The following is a 17,026-nucleotide window of genomic DNA, read 5'->3' as shown; positions in this document are numbered from 1 at the left end:
CCGAAGAACTGCGTGTCAAACGTGCGCGATGCCATGATATGTTATGATGATAGTTGATTGAGCTTTTCCAAACATAAATTTATCACGGTCTGGACTTATACACCGTGGCTACGCATCATATTTAATCAAAGAACACATGACACAAACCCACATATAAATGGTTCGTCCCGATTAGCAGGCTATCGTTTGCATGCATCATTGCAAACAATGATACACTTTACTCGCTGTGTTTATGTGAAACTCATCTCCGCAAAACAACAGTGAGCTTACAGCTGCTCTTTGATGTATTACTAGATAAATTGGAGGACAATTACCAACCTGCGCTATCGTAAAACAATGGAGGTAACACGATTGCCATATCTTATCATATTTCATCCTTCTTCCTGCCGCGGTGCTACAACACAAGATTCTCACTTATTTTGTACAGCTGTTTCTGCGCCATAAAAGAGCCGCAGTGTATACTTTGTACACATTATCACAACAACACTTTTGCATTATGGTTCAGACTTCCTGTTTTGCAAGTTCAATGTGTGTACTTGGCGCTGTGTTTTTTTTTTACCCTCGCCAAGTTGGCGATGTTGCAGCGATTGGTCAAACGTGTTTGCTGTTGTCACGTGTGAAAAGATGTTACTATCTTGCGTGCTTGCCATAACGTTCATTGTCAGTTTTTCGCAAACAGAGAAGCGTACGCAGCTGAGCTGTCTCCTACGAACATTCCATCGTTGAAAATTCTGTCCATCTTCGATCTTTGTTACCCCTGACTTACATTACGTGCGACTTTACGTGCAAAGTGCGACTTAACTTTTTTTCCACTCAGCGCATACGTACATAGTCATTGACCATTCAGAACTTCGAACCACTTCGAACGTACAGCTAGTACAGTAGGACACGCTAACGACTTTCTCTAGCGTCAACTCGTCAAACAAGTAAGTGTTTTCTATATTTCATCTCTATTGTGAACATGGCCCTCTCTTTTGTTGGCTGCATCTTGTATCAAAATACATTTGTGCACTGGCCTTCCGACGTAGGCACTTTTGTACAACGTTCTCAGCTACCGGCCACGTATTCCTTTGCAAGTGATAACCAAGGCGACTATATCCAGCCGCTGGGCAGACTCTGGAGTCATTCTGAACACCTGCTGATTCGTTCACCAATAGGCGCTTGTTCTAATGTCGACTCGTTACAAAATCTCAGTTTGTCTTTCCCGCCTCGAGTACCTTTCTTAGGCCATGAAGGTATTTTACATATAGTTACCTCCCTAGATCTCCTCCCTCAGTATGGCCAGTGTGCAAATACGCACTCTAGTTTGTCATTATTACGTTTATATCACAAAAAAAGCACGAGTAACAATGTATGTTGTGCGGTCTACAAATGTACCGGTGACGTAAATGCCGCGTTGGACACTTTAATCATGATTGCCGGCTATCAGAACTCGCTTCCGCATTTCGTTGAATGTGATACGGAGTTTTCATGCACATTGACTAGAAATGATCCTGTTGTGTGCACTCATTGGCAAACTCACTGCAACACGCTTATCCGAGTCATTTCAGGAAATCGCTTCATACTGTAATAACTTACGGAGTTAAGCTCTATGACATTGCTTTCATTGCCACTTTTCATCGCATTTTGTCTTCTTTTCAACTGCCTGCTCGCAAATTGTTGTCAACGTTTAGGCCAAGGTCATTTTGGCCATAGTTTATCACACGCCCCCCGCGATCCGATCCGGCCATACAACGTACTTCCAATCACATGAGGTACACCGCTACTCTAGCTCTGCCATATGGACGAGCTCCACCACTTGAACGTTCGCCGCCTAATCCCGTTTGGTATACATTGAACGATCACTGGTCGTTTCGACACTACCAGTAAGTCGTGTCGGCCTCTCAATTGCATACCCCGAGACGTTTCGGCATCCGTTTTTCGTTTTTTTTTTTTTTTTTTTTTTCTCCCCAAACTAAATAGTGATTGACTGACAAGCTAATGGGTGACGTTTGCATTTTGACCTTTAAAATAAACGTGCGTTTTGATTGTTGTGTGAATTTTGCCGTGCCGTTTCGGGAATGGATCATTTTTGTCAGCGACTATTGCTATCGATAAACTTGTGTCACAGATGTGAAAATACTAAGATAATTTTCTTCTTACCGTTTGTTACCGTATTCCCACATATATAAAAGCATATGTCAAGTCCCTTGACTTCACTTGGGCAAAAAATTGAGAAGCCGAAACGACCTGTTACCGGCGAGGATCATGACGATTTCGGCCTGACAAACACTTTCATTGACAGTTTAGTTCTAGCATAGACAGTAGAGGGGGGGGGGGGGACTATCTATGGTTCCAGCCAGCAATTGTCTTTCATTTCACATTCGTCATTTAATTTTTGGCATCGCTTCTCCCGTCATTAATTCCCCACAAAGAGTTCCCCATTCGGAACTTACTTTTACATTGTCGATATTCGTGTCACGTACATTTTCGCCCTAAGTTTGTAATTGTATGCCAGCATTGGCGGCTATATTTTAATTTCAGACCCCGTTGGAGACATTTGTTTCACAAACCATTGCTCATAATGTGGTCATAATTCTGTATCTGAATGCATTTACTGAAACTACCCCATTTAAAAGTGCGGTTACCAATCACTACTTAGTATACAATAATATTTATTTTTTATATGATCTTTCAATCACACAGTCTTATTTCTGCCTTCTTTCAGGATGCTGTCTGTAAGTGACTATGAAAAAAAAGACAATAATCGCTATTACAAAGAACCACTGCAAGTGACTTTATATTATATGTCTGGACAATTAACATGTTTCGACAAAAAAAACAACAAGCAGTCCACTTACCGACGAGCTGTGGTAGCAGACACCACAGCTGCCATAGAGATGTTCGTGTGGTCCACACGCAGGGACCACATCCAGCTGCTGGAGGCAAGTGTAGGGAAACGCATTGACATCACACAGATATTCAAAAGACAGGTTGGCATTTCAATCAACAACAGCTCATCAATTTCCAGCAGTGGACTTTCTGAGGGTTTGCCACCGGAAGTGTCAAATAAGGCACATCAACTCAAGTCGTACATCAACAGATGTGCTCCAACATCAGACACATCAACACTTCAAGATGCATTGGCTGATTCCACCAAATACCACAACATAGTTGGCAAGATTATCAAGGTAATTGCATCAACTTCATATATAGAACCTTGGCAACAACACATGGTTGCAAATCTTCTGAATGTGGTAATGTTTTCCACCTAAATTTTAATGCAAATGTTTTAGTCATTTTAGGAATTCTGCTACAGGTTTTCCTCAAAATTTTAGATCTGAATAGATATTGTCAAGATCCATAGGAATTGTCAGCAGTACCTTTTATATAGATTACGGAAAATGACTTTAGCATTCAGAGGGTTTTTATACAAACCACCTTTATTTTTACTTGCCCATTGCTTCTCACAACCTTGCCTGCCTGTATTTGATTATGCATAAATGAACAAGTCAACAAAATGATCTATAGTATTATATGCTATGCCCAGAACGCACAAGTACAATTGTTTATCTGTCCCGAAACGAGATTCAATCCAAGTGACACTTTGCTCGCCCTTGTATCCATTTCAAGCTGTGTGGACCTCATTTCATGTCTACTAGTATTAAACCCTACTCTTCCAATTTTGTTGCTAGATACACAGTACCAAGACCACTCCCACACGGAAGCATGGGAACACTAATCGCAAGAGTGTGTGATCATCATGACCAATCTGGACCCCACACACTAACTTTATGGGGTTCCCTATGCAACAGCTCATCAATAGGACTCAATAACATCATCCTGGTTCAGCATGTGATCAAATCATACCAGTTCCCACGGCGATTTGTAACTCAACCAAACTCTGCTATTTCAGTGAGTATCTCTCCATCATTGCTTAGTGTTATATTAGGTTTCAAACTTATTTCCTCATTCTGGTTGTATCAGAGGTCCATGAAGATACATCTTCTTGGCAACAATTCAATTCCGCTAAAGGAGGATGTAGGATTTAAGATGAAGCACAACAATACGGATCATATGATAAAATTAATGTATGCGACTGTCTCACAAGCCCCACTTTTGAATATCACTATATTCCCTTACTGCACACGTGATGCATGAATTCAGTTGAAAGTTTTCCCCTGACAAATCTAAACAGATGCTTAGGACAGGTATGGTTTTGAATAATTGTATTTTTTAAACTTACAATTCTGCATCAAAACTTGGTTACAGTTTACGTAAACATTGTGTACCTACTGTAAATAAATATTGAAACATATGCACATGCTTCATGCACTTCAAGATTATTTGCATGCTGAAAACATTTGTGAATTTATTGAGTTTCTTTCTTCACATATCTTAAAAAGATTGTCTATACACTCCTACAAGTTTGACTTAATTAGCACATACTTTCACCTTTTTTGTATAAATGCCAACTTTCCTGTTTTATTCATATTTCTTCCATTCTTAATTTGCAATACAGATGGCAACAGAGGAAACACTAGGTAAACACAACTTTTTTGTCCCTGACCACATCAACCTGGACAATGTGTCAGACGACTCTGACGCAGACACGTTCACAACTGGAACAGTAGTGGGACTATCATCCATCATAAAAACAAACAGATGCCCAAATTCGTCGTGCCAGGGTGACATCAGTGTCAATACAAAAAGGTAAGCTGCAAGTACCATATTCTTCTGATTAACAACCCATGCCTATGTATAAGCCACTTGTGCTTTCTCCAGGTTACTGCTCGACGACGACTACTGCTAAGAGACTACTTTGAAATAATGGTTCTACTCCGGAATAAAAAGGACGCAATGCGTTCTACAGAGGCTCAGTACACCCAAATAATCACGTGATGCCGGTACAAACAAGCCCACATGTGTACTAACGCGTATTGAAATACGCGTACGTCTAAGCGCATTTGCACACATGGCTTTGTTTGTACCATGGTCGATTCGAATTCCGGGTTTGGCCTATTTACCCTAAGTTGAGGATGAAAATGACAAACTGTGTTGATTGGCATTTCAGCTTCAAATATTTCATACACATTATTCCTCACAGACGCTTTGAAACCTCACTAGCATTATCTTTTAGTATTATTATTATGATTTCACTTTCAAACTAAATAAGATTTGTTCACATTAACTGCAGTAACCAACCCAATGTAATGTTTTCAACTGTGACATTTAATGTTCTATTTCCTTTGTAACATTACCAATTTTTGAAAATGGCAAGAAATCATAATGACCATTAAATTTGAATTTACTTGACCAAGATTTCACAAAGGGATAGTCTCCCAATGCAGTGAAACTCATCTCCCTTCTAAGGGTAGAGTTCAAAGACAATAGAAAGGTATTTTGAGGTCAAGAGTTCCAGCCAGTGGGGCTTTATGAACACACAGCTTCCTGTGTTGATTTCTAGAACAACAATTGCCATATGCACAATGCCATTGTCAGTTAAATATTTTGAAGTTATTCATTTCACTTGGTCACCATTTTAATTTTTCACTCATGAAATTTTATACTCTCTATTTACAGGTGTTGCCTCTGCAATGACAAATTCAAGCCCTATTGCAAACCAGGCTGCAATATCACACTCAAAATCAACGACAATGACAACACTGAACAATATCGTCTTTATTCCAAGCTCGCCCTACAGTTACTAAGCCAGTGGTCCATTGATATTCACACTAACACTGACATACAGCTTTATGAAAAAATGTTAGAAAAGTTAGAGGAACCCCAGCCTTTGAAATTCCAAGCAAACCATAAAAAAGTCATCACTGCTCTCTCGTTTAAATAATTTGACAGGTCAGTCAGTCCATTGCAATAGTTCGTTATGCCAACATTACTCCTCACTACTACCAAATATGTTCTATTTGCATTTCCTTTCTTATTATCTGTATCCTTTCAAATATGATGATCCATGTCATTATGATTTCCCTACATCAACCCCTAATTATTACTCATGCCTCCAGCGAGATTGCTCCATTTTCATTTCCTTTTTTGTTATCTGCATTTCTTTCAAATGTTTACTTTTTACATTGAAGTCTACTATCATGTTATTATATTCAGAAGTTAACTTGAACTTTTAGCTTTTTGTTTGTTTGTTTGTTTGTTTTTTTCCATATTGAGTAGCAAAGACCGCAAAAGAGTCAGGCTGTCAAGTCAATATTCCTTGGTTGGTCAGCCTTCAATTTCTAGGTCTATCTCTGTGACTGTTTTGTTTATTTGCATTTCCTTTTTTGTTATCTGCATTTCTTTCAAATGTTTACTTTTTACATTGAAGTCTACTATCATGTTATTATATTCAAAAGTTAACTTGAACTTTTAGCTTTTTGTTTGTTTGTTTGTTTTTTTCCATATTGAGTAGCAAAGACCGCAAAAGAGTCAGGCTGTCAAGTCAATATTCCTTGGTTGGTCAGCCTTCAATTTATTTGTTCCAAATTTCTAGGTCTATTTCTGTGACTGTTTTGTTTATTTGCATTTCCTTTTTTGTTATCTGCATTTCTTTCAAATGTTTACTTTTTACATTGATGTGTATTATCATTTTCTTATATTAAGCTGTTCACTTTCTTGAACTTTGTCAATAAAACAATGTTAACTTGATTTAACATCACCGGTCTCTATTTCTTCTGTTACACCAATCATGTTTAAGTTCAGCTACCACAGATGCAAAGTATTTCTTACAGGTAGACATGCAGCAGCGTCCAGCATCTGCCAACTTTTCACATTCAAAACAGCTTCTTATAATGACCATGAGATTCCTTCAGTATTTGATGTACAGGTCCCTACAGATGAAAATCTGTGACATTTCTTCCGTTTGTGATACCGTTTGTCTTTTGGAAACCGATTTCACTACTTTAGGCCAAAAACCTTTAACCTCAAGGGACAAAGTCACCCATTCTTCATAAATTTTGTTTGATGCAAGATACTTTTTATTGTTTGACATGTTGAAAGATTATGACCATGCATATATTGGACCCCCGTGTTAGACACAACAAATGAAACCATTGACATTAAATTCATTTTCGCAATGGCTTCATTTATCGTGTCTACAACTAAGGTCAAATGTATGCATGGTCACCCATTCATTGACCTTTCAACATGTCAAACAATGAAGATACTGTATCTTGTATCAAACACAATTTTATATAAAATGGCCCACTCCGACCCTTTAACAATTAGTCAGACAGCTTCTGTTCACCAATTGGATACAGGACTGAGGTTCCAAGGGATGACTTTGTATATATTAATCCCATTGTGATGGAACATGCCAATTTTTTCGTGGTTTTGGCCAATTTAAGGATATCCTCACAATATTCATAAAAGTGTATAAGGTTCATCTAAGGTACTCGCACACAAATTGCTGATAACACAGCCTCGATATTTGGTATTGAAGTAGATCCCGACATGTGCCTTTTGGGTCAAAATTTTTGGTTCCAGATTTGTTTTTAGCTCACATTTGTTTATACCAATGTGAGTTTATCGTATAAGCAGAAGTCGACGGCGTCTGTATGTATGTATGTATGTAAAGTATATATGTATGTATGTACGTACAGTATGTCCGTCAACATCAAAAACACGCAAACCGCTGCACATTTTAGCTTGGTATTTGTGTGTGGATGCATCCTGGGCTATAGATGGGATTTTGTTCAACTGAAGTCTGCATTGCCAAAATTATGCAAATAAGCTTACAAAATCTGAACATGGCCAAGAATTAATATCTCGAGATCTGCTGTTTTGATTGCTTTGCAAATTTGTGTGCAAGTACCTTAGGTGAACCTTATACATTTTTATGAATATTGTGAAGATATCCTTAATTTTGTATTTTTGCTGAATTTCTTGGTGATTTTTCTTCTTCTTTGAAACTACCAACCCAATCGCTCTCAAATTTGGGTTGGATCTTTGCGAAGTGTTACGCTTCTAATTTGTCCAAATTATGACAAAATTGGGAAAATTACTATTTTGGAGCAATTTCGTCATTTTTGGTCAAAAAATCTTAAACAGTATTTTCTTTTTAAAACCCCTGGACATTTTAAAAACCTGCAGTCACACGTATTAGCTCAATTATTTTCATTACTGCACAACGCTATATCAGTTGCTGTTTTCATCCACATGTATGATTGTTTATTTTATATTAAGGCTGATGGCTAGGAAATTCTAGACCTGCAACACAGTTCTCTCCTGAGTATTGTTGCTAGTCTAAGCATATGCTATCTAATATTACTTATTTATGTCTTCAAGTCTATAGTAGCTACAGGGACATTGGCCCTATGTTTAAAATACAGGTTTTCTTAGTAATGGTAGCATGATTCAGGGTTTTACATCACTTTTTACTTTTGAGAGTCCCTGGGACCCCTGGTGTTTAAAAATGTGAGTCCTACATCAAAATATGGGGGTCCCAATTTATTTCACAAGAATATATTTTATTGTTTATCCATGCCATGGTCTTCACTGTGTTCAATTAGTATTAAAACACGGCAAATGGGTTGCACATTTCTTAAAATAACTCTTACATGAAAATTCTAGTTCATACTGAGGGCCCTCATTGATCAATTCAAAGAACACTATTCATGATTGAAATTATCTCATAACTTTAATTACAAGTTCACAACGTTGTGAAATTTGAACAAGTATTCAAATTTGGCAAATTGACAGAAGGTAAGTAATTCCATATTCTGAAATGGCATTCACCTAGCAAGTCAAGTAGGTTTGAGTTCACACTCTGCCAGCAACTCCTTCGGCAAATAACCTAGCAGTGTTCATGAAGTCAAAATCATCTATGATGGGGCCAACCAGTTTGATGAACATTTGTCTGTTCCTAGTCCGTATATTTTGTCTACGGCCGCGTCACAGATTTCTTTCCTAATCAAAATTCAATCAAGGCGTTTTCGATCCCTGCAGCAGTGGCATCTGTAATTTTGCTGGTTACCGAGGAAAGAAACATTCGCCTCGCATTCTGAATATATCGAACATATAGCAAGTTTCTTATGAACGGTAATGTCACAAGTCTCATCCAACATTATACCGATGAAGTCACTTGCATGTATACTATCAATCAGGGACTTCTCGATCACACGTTGAATACACTCTTCAAACTCCATAACTATCTGAGGACGTTTGTAATATTCAATGTCTAAGCCGTTCAGATTCTGTAGATGCATGATGTCAGTGAATACATCGCATGGAAGGTCACGTTTAGCGATCAGGTAAACAGTACGTAATTGTGCAGCGTATGCCTCGAGTTCGTTACTCTTACCCTGCAACTGCCGGTCCTCTGCAGATTTGCAAGCAGTAGAAAATTGCGACCTCAAGCTTAGGATTTTAACACTTGTGAGATGACTTTTTGAGGTCCTGATGACGAGTGAGAGTTGAATGTTGAAAATTGGAACAACCTTCATGAACGGGCATGTGACATTTGCTTTCAAACATACATCGCATTCCATGACGTTTCGCTCTTCAGAGTATCGAAGCCATTTAAACCTATCGAGCCAACTTCTGTTGAATATTCGTAATTTTGCTGACTTGGCCGGGGGGCTGATGTATCAGTATCGCATCTGCTGTTTCGGCCTCGACCAAACCTGCATCGTGCTGGTTGCTGCGGCCGCCGAAAAAACTTTCGCAGATCGGCCTGTTTTGGGTGTTTGACACGACCCGCCATGATGCATAAACATGTGTTAATCGACGCAAACAAGAAATCGACCAATTAAGAATGAGTTTACATTTTGAAAGTCATTTTTTACGGTAATAAATTTGTTTCCGCGGGTACCATTGGTCATCAAACAGTGGAGGCCAATGCACTACGGAGCATTCCATTAAAGTATGGGGTCGGTAAGGTTTACTGGGATGTGTTTTACGTGTCCAGCAGCTTCGCGAGATATACACCATGTACACTAGCAACAGATATTTCTGCGTCCGAAGGGACGCGTAGTTTAGTTTTTGAGGGGTCCTGCGTCCGGTTTTATGCGTAAAGGACGCAGAAATGCGCGTCATGTAAAACCCTGATGATTGTTTCTTTAAGTTTCCTTGAAGGCAGTACACATATTTCTATTCGACTAGGATTTAATAAAGGTGACCCACAGCCCATCAAAATGCTGTATGTTGGGTTTGTGGTGCTAGCATTGGTCTTGTGGCCGTCAGATTCCGCTGATACTCAATGGCTGTAGCTGTAAGTAGTGTCTCTAGTTGCCGGATATGTCGCAGATTTCTGAATACAGTAAGAAATTCACTGTTTTCTAAACAGACTTGACTACTCTTTTCAATAAAAGGCCCATTCTTCACTTCATTGAGCAGTGGATTGTGTTAAGATGTCCAGATAAGTTATGTCTAACAACATTCAAAGGTAACACAAACACAAATAGACACACATCCTGTAAATGCATAATATACATATTCAGGCCCAGGTCACCAGTCTTGTCATACTTTGACAAGTGCTCTGTCAGCTGTGGAAATCATTTTGACCTTACGTTTGTCTTGTCATTTCATTACAGCAACACCATGAACACAGCCTTTCCTCTCTTTACTTTCTATTTCAGAGCAGATGGTATTTCACTTCTGTTGGACCTTACAGTGCCAACTTAAATGGCGTCCTCACTTTTCAGATTGGCAGAAAGTATCAGACTGTTGTAATAATTGTCCATATACACTTTGTTGGCCTTGATTAAAAAATCTCCCTTTGTCATAAAACCCAGGCGTCGCGACCTTGTAATGTACCCTTTCGAAGTTTCATCTTCATGGCTGTCTTGATTAGGGTCTTACTTGTCTCTGATGTAAATAAACACAGAAGTGTAACCACTCAATAACTTGTTGATCTGGAATGCTTTTAGGCCAAAGCGATCAGTCTATATGGGATATATTAATGAAAGGAGATATTGCTCCTCCTCCATGGAACTATACCGTCATCCTAACTGAGATGTAACTTGCTCAGGCATATCATGACAAATTAGATATCGAATGAATGGAGAGTGTCATGTGCTGTGTTTAAGTTAATAACATACATTCAAGATGCATTTAGAATAATAATTAAATGGAGGACAAATGCAATTTCATCTTTTCTTAAAATTGATTAAAATTTTTCAAAGCCTTGGCTCATGCTCAAACTTCATCCATTCCTGTAAAATATTCCATAAGTGTAAGGTCAGTGATGAATGTTTAGACCAATTTACTTTCTTCTTTAAGTTTTCAAAATTGTTCTAAATGAGACTCCTCTTTTTTCCTTCTGTTACCTTGAGCCATAAGTTGAAGTTCTCTCCTACCAGGGTACCTACTATTGCAAAATAGGAAATTGCATCAAGCTTTCATAAACATGTTTAACTTATTAAGCTGTGATTTGTCAAAACTCACTTGAACTCATGTGCCATTTCCTCCTTAATGTGAATGTATGTGTGAACTGAGGTTTAGGAGAATCATCACGCCTTCTTCCCAGTAAGATACTGATTTGATTTTGCCACAGTTGTCTAAAGTGACCTTAGCTCTTTCAGTAGGTGAAGAGTGCTTACCATAAATGCCGTTGTCATCAGCAGAAATACCCTAATAATAAACACTCTTCAAATCAATAATAAGTTATTATTTCTCAATTGACAGTTAGCAAACTCAGTCGCGGTAGTTAAAAATCTTCCAGAACTGTAAGGTCATTGATTAATGCTTTCGGCCAATTTACTTCATTAGTTGTACGATTGTTGTAAATGTGACTCCTCTCTCTTTTCACTCTTTCTTTCTACTGTTACCAGAAGCCATAAGTTTGAGACCTTTAAAGTTCTGTCCTTTGTATTGCAAAATAGCAAATCATGTGCAACTCACAAAACTCACTGTAAAGCTTATGCCAAACTACTGAGTAACAAAGACAATAACTACATAGAGAAATTCGCTATTTGATCTTGAATCATGTAGAAAACTACTTGTGATATCCAAGATACACACTGTAAAGCAAATGGTTCTCTTCGTGACAGGATAAGTAAAATTCGATAGACATCAAGACTCCAAAAAAAGGCCTTCATTTCATTGATGTCATTTATCAGTTCCCATGTCACCTTGTTGTTGGCAGGATTGCGTTTGATTTTACACTAGGGCATTCAAATTTGTCCAGTTGCAAATGCGTTCGATCAATGAGTCGGTCCGAAACAAATAATAGAGTGCGCGCCTCTTTCACTACTAACTTTTTTTAGCTACTATAGACTATAGTCTATAGAAGCTATTGGGATGGGTATCCGTCCGGCGTCCGTCGTCAGTCTGTATGTATGTATGTATGTATGTATGTATGTATGTATGTATGTATGTCCGTTTGTGAGGCGTCCGTCCACTCAAATATCTTGAGAACCGCAGTACTTACTGATTTGATATTTGTTGTGTAGATGAAAAATATGATTTTGAGAAACTATTTTTTTAATTTTTGATATTGTTGAAAATAGGCAAATTAATGCCAAAAAAGGTGTTTTTGGTAAAAAATCTTCTTCATAACCGCTGGTCAGATAGCTTTGTTATTTGGTATACAGGTCCCTAGGGGTAACCCAACTTAGATTTGTTCAAATTGTGATGAATATACAAATGCGTATTTTTAAGGAATTTTTATGTCATTTTTGGTCATAATTTGACTTACATTGTATGTAATTCTTGTACTGTATAAACCCTATCAATTCACCCAGAAAAAAATGATTAATATGATTTTAAATAATTGAATTAATTAAGGAAATCATCAAAGCCAAAATAATTTTAGTGTAGAATTATCAGAAAGCTCAACTTTTTTGACAGTTCATAGTGAAATGCTTACCATCTTGGAGGATTAAAACATGTAAAGGCAACTTTCCTGAATCCCAACTTTGACATATTCTGAACCGTCATTTATTGTGCCCTGTATGTTATCTAAAAGAAATTGCTCAAAATAGTCAATAGAGATAGAGATAGAGAAAGTTCTAATTTCCATTTATGGTTGACTTGGTAAGGATAAAATAAAATCACTTTTTGAGGAAAAAAATAGAGTGGTCAATTAAAAGAGTGGTCAAAGTGATAGGGTTTTTATGGTAAAGCTGGGCTGTAAAATTCCTCATGTGCTATTTATAGCAATTATGCAATCTGTGTAAACAGTGCAATGAAAGTTACATGATTCCTTATAATGCTTTTGATGACCTTGAACTTCTTAAGTTTCAAACATTTGTCTCTTAGTGTGCTTTCTCTGAGTATGTACAGTCTCAACTTATTCAACAGAACTCACTTACAATGTTAATCAAAGATATCCACCTTCTTCATCAATACATGTGTCACAAAAGGTTATTAGTCCCCACGGACACCGTCCGGGGGGACTTATAGGTTTGGTCATGTCCGTCCGTCCGTGCGTGCGTGCGTCCGTCCGTGCGTGCGTGCGTCCGTCCGTCCATTCACGCAGATATCTCTGAGATGCCTGGAGCAATTTCATTCAAACTTGATACAAGGATTACTTTATATGGCATACAGATGCACGTCAATTGTTTTGTGATACGATCCAATATGGCCGCCAGGCGGCCATTTTATTACGATTTTTTCATGTACAGAGCCATAACTCAGGCATGTTCCAACCGATTTTATTCAAAGTTGGTACAAGGACATTGACCAATGTCATACAGATGCACGTCAATTTGTTTTGTGATACGATCCAATATGGCCGCCAGGCGGCCATTTTATTACGATTTTTTCATGTACAGAGCCATTACTCAGGCATGTTTCGACCGATTTTATTCAGAGTTGGTACAAGGACATTGAACAATGTCATAGATATGCACATCAATTTGTTTTGTGATACGATCCAATATGGCCGCCAGGCAGCCATTTTATTACGATTTTTTCATGTACAGAGCCATTACTCAGGCATGTTTTGACCGATTTTATTCAGAGTTGGTACAAGGACATTGACCAATGTCATAGATATGCATGTCAATTTGTTTTGTGATACGATCCAATATGGCCGCCGTGTGGCCATTTTATTACGATTTTTTCATGTACAGAGCCATTACTCAGGCATGTTTTGACCAATTTTATTCAGAGTTGGTACAAGGACATTGACCAATGTCATAGATATGCATGTCAATTTGTTTTGTGATACGATCCAATATGGCCGCCAGGCGGCCATTTTATTACGATTTTTTCATGTACAGAGCCATAACTCAGGCACGTTTCAACCGATTTTATTCAAAGTTGGTACAAGCTTATTGACAAATGTCATAGCTGTGCACGGCAATTTGTTTTGTGATACGATCCAAAATGGCCGTTTTATTACGATTTTTCATGTACAGAGCCATAACTCAGGCATATCTCAACTGATTTTATTCAAAGTTGGTACAAGGACATTGACCTATGTCATACATATGCACGTCAATCTGTTTTGTGATACGATCCAATATGGCCGCCAGGCGGCCATTTTATTACGATTTTTTCATGTACAGAGCCATTTCTCAGGCATATCCGCATGTTTTGACCAATTTTATTCAAAGTTGGTACAAGGACATCGACCAATGTCATAGCTATGCACATCATTTGTTTTGTGATGCGATCCAATATGGCCGCTGTGCGACCATTTTGTTACGATTTTTTCATGTCCTGAACCATAACTCAGACATGTATCAAGCGAATTCATTCAAAGTATTTTTATCACAGACCTAATGAAGAGGACTCTATCCTCTTTGAGGACCTGTAATCAAAATACCGATTAACAAGTGGGGACTGTGTCATCAACGATGACTTGTTCTCTACATAACACAGCAGAGCTCTGTCAACTGTTCTTTCAAAACCGCTGGTCAGACAGCTTTAATATTTGGTTTACAAGTCCCTAGGATGACCTTAGTGAGATAATTTCATACAGTCAGGAAATACTTAATTTTGTACCTATGTCTATAGTAGCTTCAGGGACTTTGGCCCTATGTTCTTTGAATCCTTGTAAACTTTGATAAACTTTTATCTATCTTGTTTACCAGTCGCAATCCATTAGTTCCCAATAGCCAACCAATCATATTACATGAAATAGTTCTTCCTGTCGAACTCTTGAAGTGCTGGGTGATATCATAATCGCAATCATACCAATCCATAATCCAATGACAGTAGGTCAGAATTCGTAAGACAATAGTTGTAAACATAGACACAAAACAGCACAGAACAGACAGTAAATAGACGGTACACAAACAAAGTCATATTCATGAAAGAAAGATATATGGACCTCTGGCCAGAAGACCAAGAAGTGATGTCAGGTGTTTCAAAAATAGTAAGCGCATCCTGCCCCATATGTGGCACCCGCCATATATCAATCTATAAGTCAGATAGGTAGTGGTCACTAACTAAGGCCCAATGTCACCGATGCCATCAGTGATCATTTGTCGAAGAGAGATATTGTATTTATCGACCAGCTTGCGATACCTGCCAAAAAAGCGTTTGAATGTAGAGACAAGTCTTGCTCTGGTGTAACCTTGATTTAACAGTTTGTAAGAGAGATGGCCATGATGTCTCTCTACAAAATCACCATATGAACTGCATGCTCTAGCATATCGAATAAGCTGGGAAATGTATACCCCATAAGGTGGTGAGAGTGGAATATTACTTAAGAGGTGTGGAAAATTGATGATGCTAAAGTTGAAATTATCTCTCTTGTCATGTAGCCTAGTAGAAAGTGACCATTAGAGTCAAATTCAAGTAAAATGTCCAGATATGAAGCAGAAAAGGCCGTTTCTGTAGTTTCTTTAATCTCCAATTCTGGAGGATAAATCATAGCGAGATATTTACTGAATTCAGAGTTATTCATTGAAATAACATCGTCTATGTATCTATATGTTGGATTGAAAGTTCGAGCTACAGAGACCTTTTTCTGTTTGATTAGGTTCTGGATAAATTCTGCCTCGTATGAGAACAGAAATAAGTCGGCACGTAAGGGAGCACAGTTAGTATCCATAGGAATTCCTATACACTGTTGGAAAATGTGTCCTCCAAATTCTACAAACATGTTGTCAATGAGGAAATCAAGCATACTGATGTCTTCCTCGGTATAAAACAATTTAGCGTTAGTAACATTTTTAACAAAATATGTAGAATTATACCCTAATACTACATATTTGTAACGGCCTGGACCCTTTTTTGTCGAAAAATGCTTGGTTGATGATGTTGTAGAAAAATGCTTGGTTGATGATGTTTTTCAAGCGTTATTTCAATTTTTTATGTGGTATTGTGGTATACAATGTGGAAAAATCGAAAGTTTTAATAGATGTTATTTTTAAAACAGATCTTGATTTCAAATTTTGCAAGAGTTCCTTCGAATATTTTAATATCCACATTTGATTTATACCATTCTGAGAAAATACAACATCACAGTATGCTTGAAGTCTCCGTGTAACAGTACAAAGAACAGAAGTCAGTATCTTCGGTAACTCTGTTGTTGAACATTTTGAAGATCCTGTGATAAACCTAGCTTTGTAAGGTGTTTTGTGGAGCTTTGGTATCCAATATAAGCTAGGCAACTTATTATGGTCATCCTTTGTTGTAATATTAAAATTATCCAGGAATGACTTATGGTTTCACAAAATTTCAGATTTGCTGAACATTGATTGTCTGTAAATGGAGCTGGTGGAGGTCTTAGTTACACCAAGTTCATCTATAAGACATTCAAAAACATAGGGCCAAAGTCCCTGAAGCTACTATAGACATGGATACAAAATTAAGTATTTCCTGACTGTATGAAATTATCTCACTAACTAAGGTCATCCTAGGGACCTGTAAACCAAATATTAAAGCTGTCTGACCAGCGGTTTTGAAAAAACAAGCGACTCAACAGTTGACAGAGCTCTGCTGTGTTATGTAGAGAACAACCTTTTGTGACACATGTATTGATGAAGAAGGTGGATATCTTTGATAGCTCATTTCAGGATGGCTTGACCAAAAATGGAAAAAAAAATTCCGTAAAAATACAGATTTGCATATTTCATCACAATTTTAACAAATCTAAGTTGGGTTATCCCTGGGGACCTGTATACCAAATAACAAAGCTGTCTGA

At 37.9% G+C, this 17,026-nt stretch overlaps 3 long non-coding RNA genes across 3 annotated transcripts in view; 2 read left to right on the top strand and 1 right to left on the bottom strand.

The window, feature by feature from the left end:
- Positions 1-17,026, bottom strand: part of LOC139126440 (uncharacterized) — a 178,358-nt gene that overhangs the window by 54,570 nt on the left and 106,762 nt on the right. The gene's annotated exons all lie outside the window — the stretch shown is intronic.
- On the top strand, positions 625-3,734 carry LOC139126291 (uncharacterized). The gene is made up of 3 exons (XR_011550518.1): positions 625-926; positions 2,708-3,170; positions 3,675-3,734. It is a non-coding gene; the product is annotated as an uncharacterized lncRNA (long non-coding RNA).
- LOC139126290 (uncharacterized) lies at positions 3,744-6,595 on the top strand. Its single transcript, XR_011550517.1, has 3 exons — positions 3,744-3,894; positions 4,502-4,692; positions 5,563-6,595. It is a non-coding gene; the product is annotated as an uncharacterized lncRNA (long non-coding RNA).

This window comes from Ptychodera flava (genome assembly GCF_041260155.1).
Source record: "Ptychodera flava strain L36383 chromosome 3 unlocalized genomic scaffold, AS_Pfla_20210202 Scaffold_27__1_contigs__length_13241970_pilon, whole genome shotgun sequence".
In the NCBI taxonomy this organism is placed as follows: Eukaryota; Metazoa; Hemichordata; class Enteropneusta; family Ptychoderidae; genus Ptychodera; species Ptychodera flava.
The sequence above is the reverse complement of the archived record's forward strand: the minus strand, read 5'-3'. Positions and strand labels throughout refer to the sequence as shown.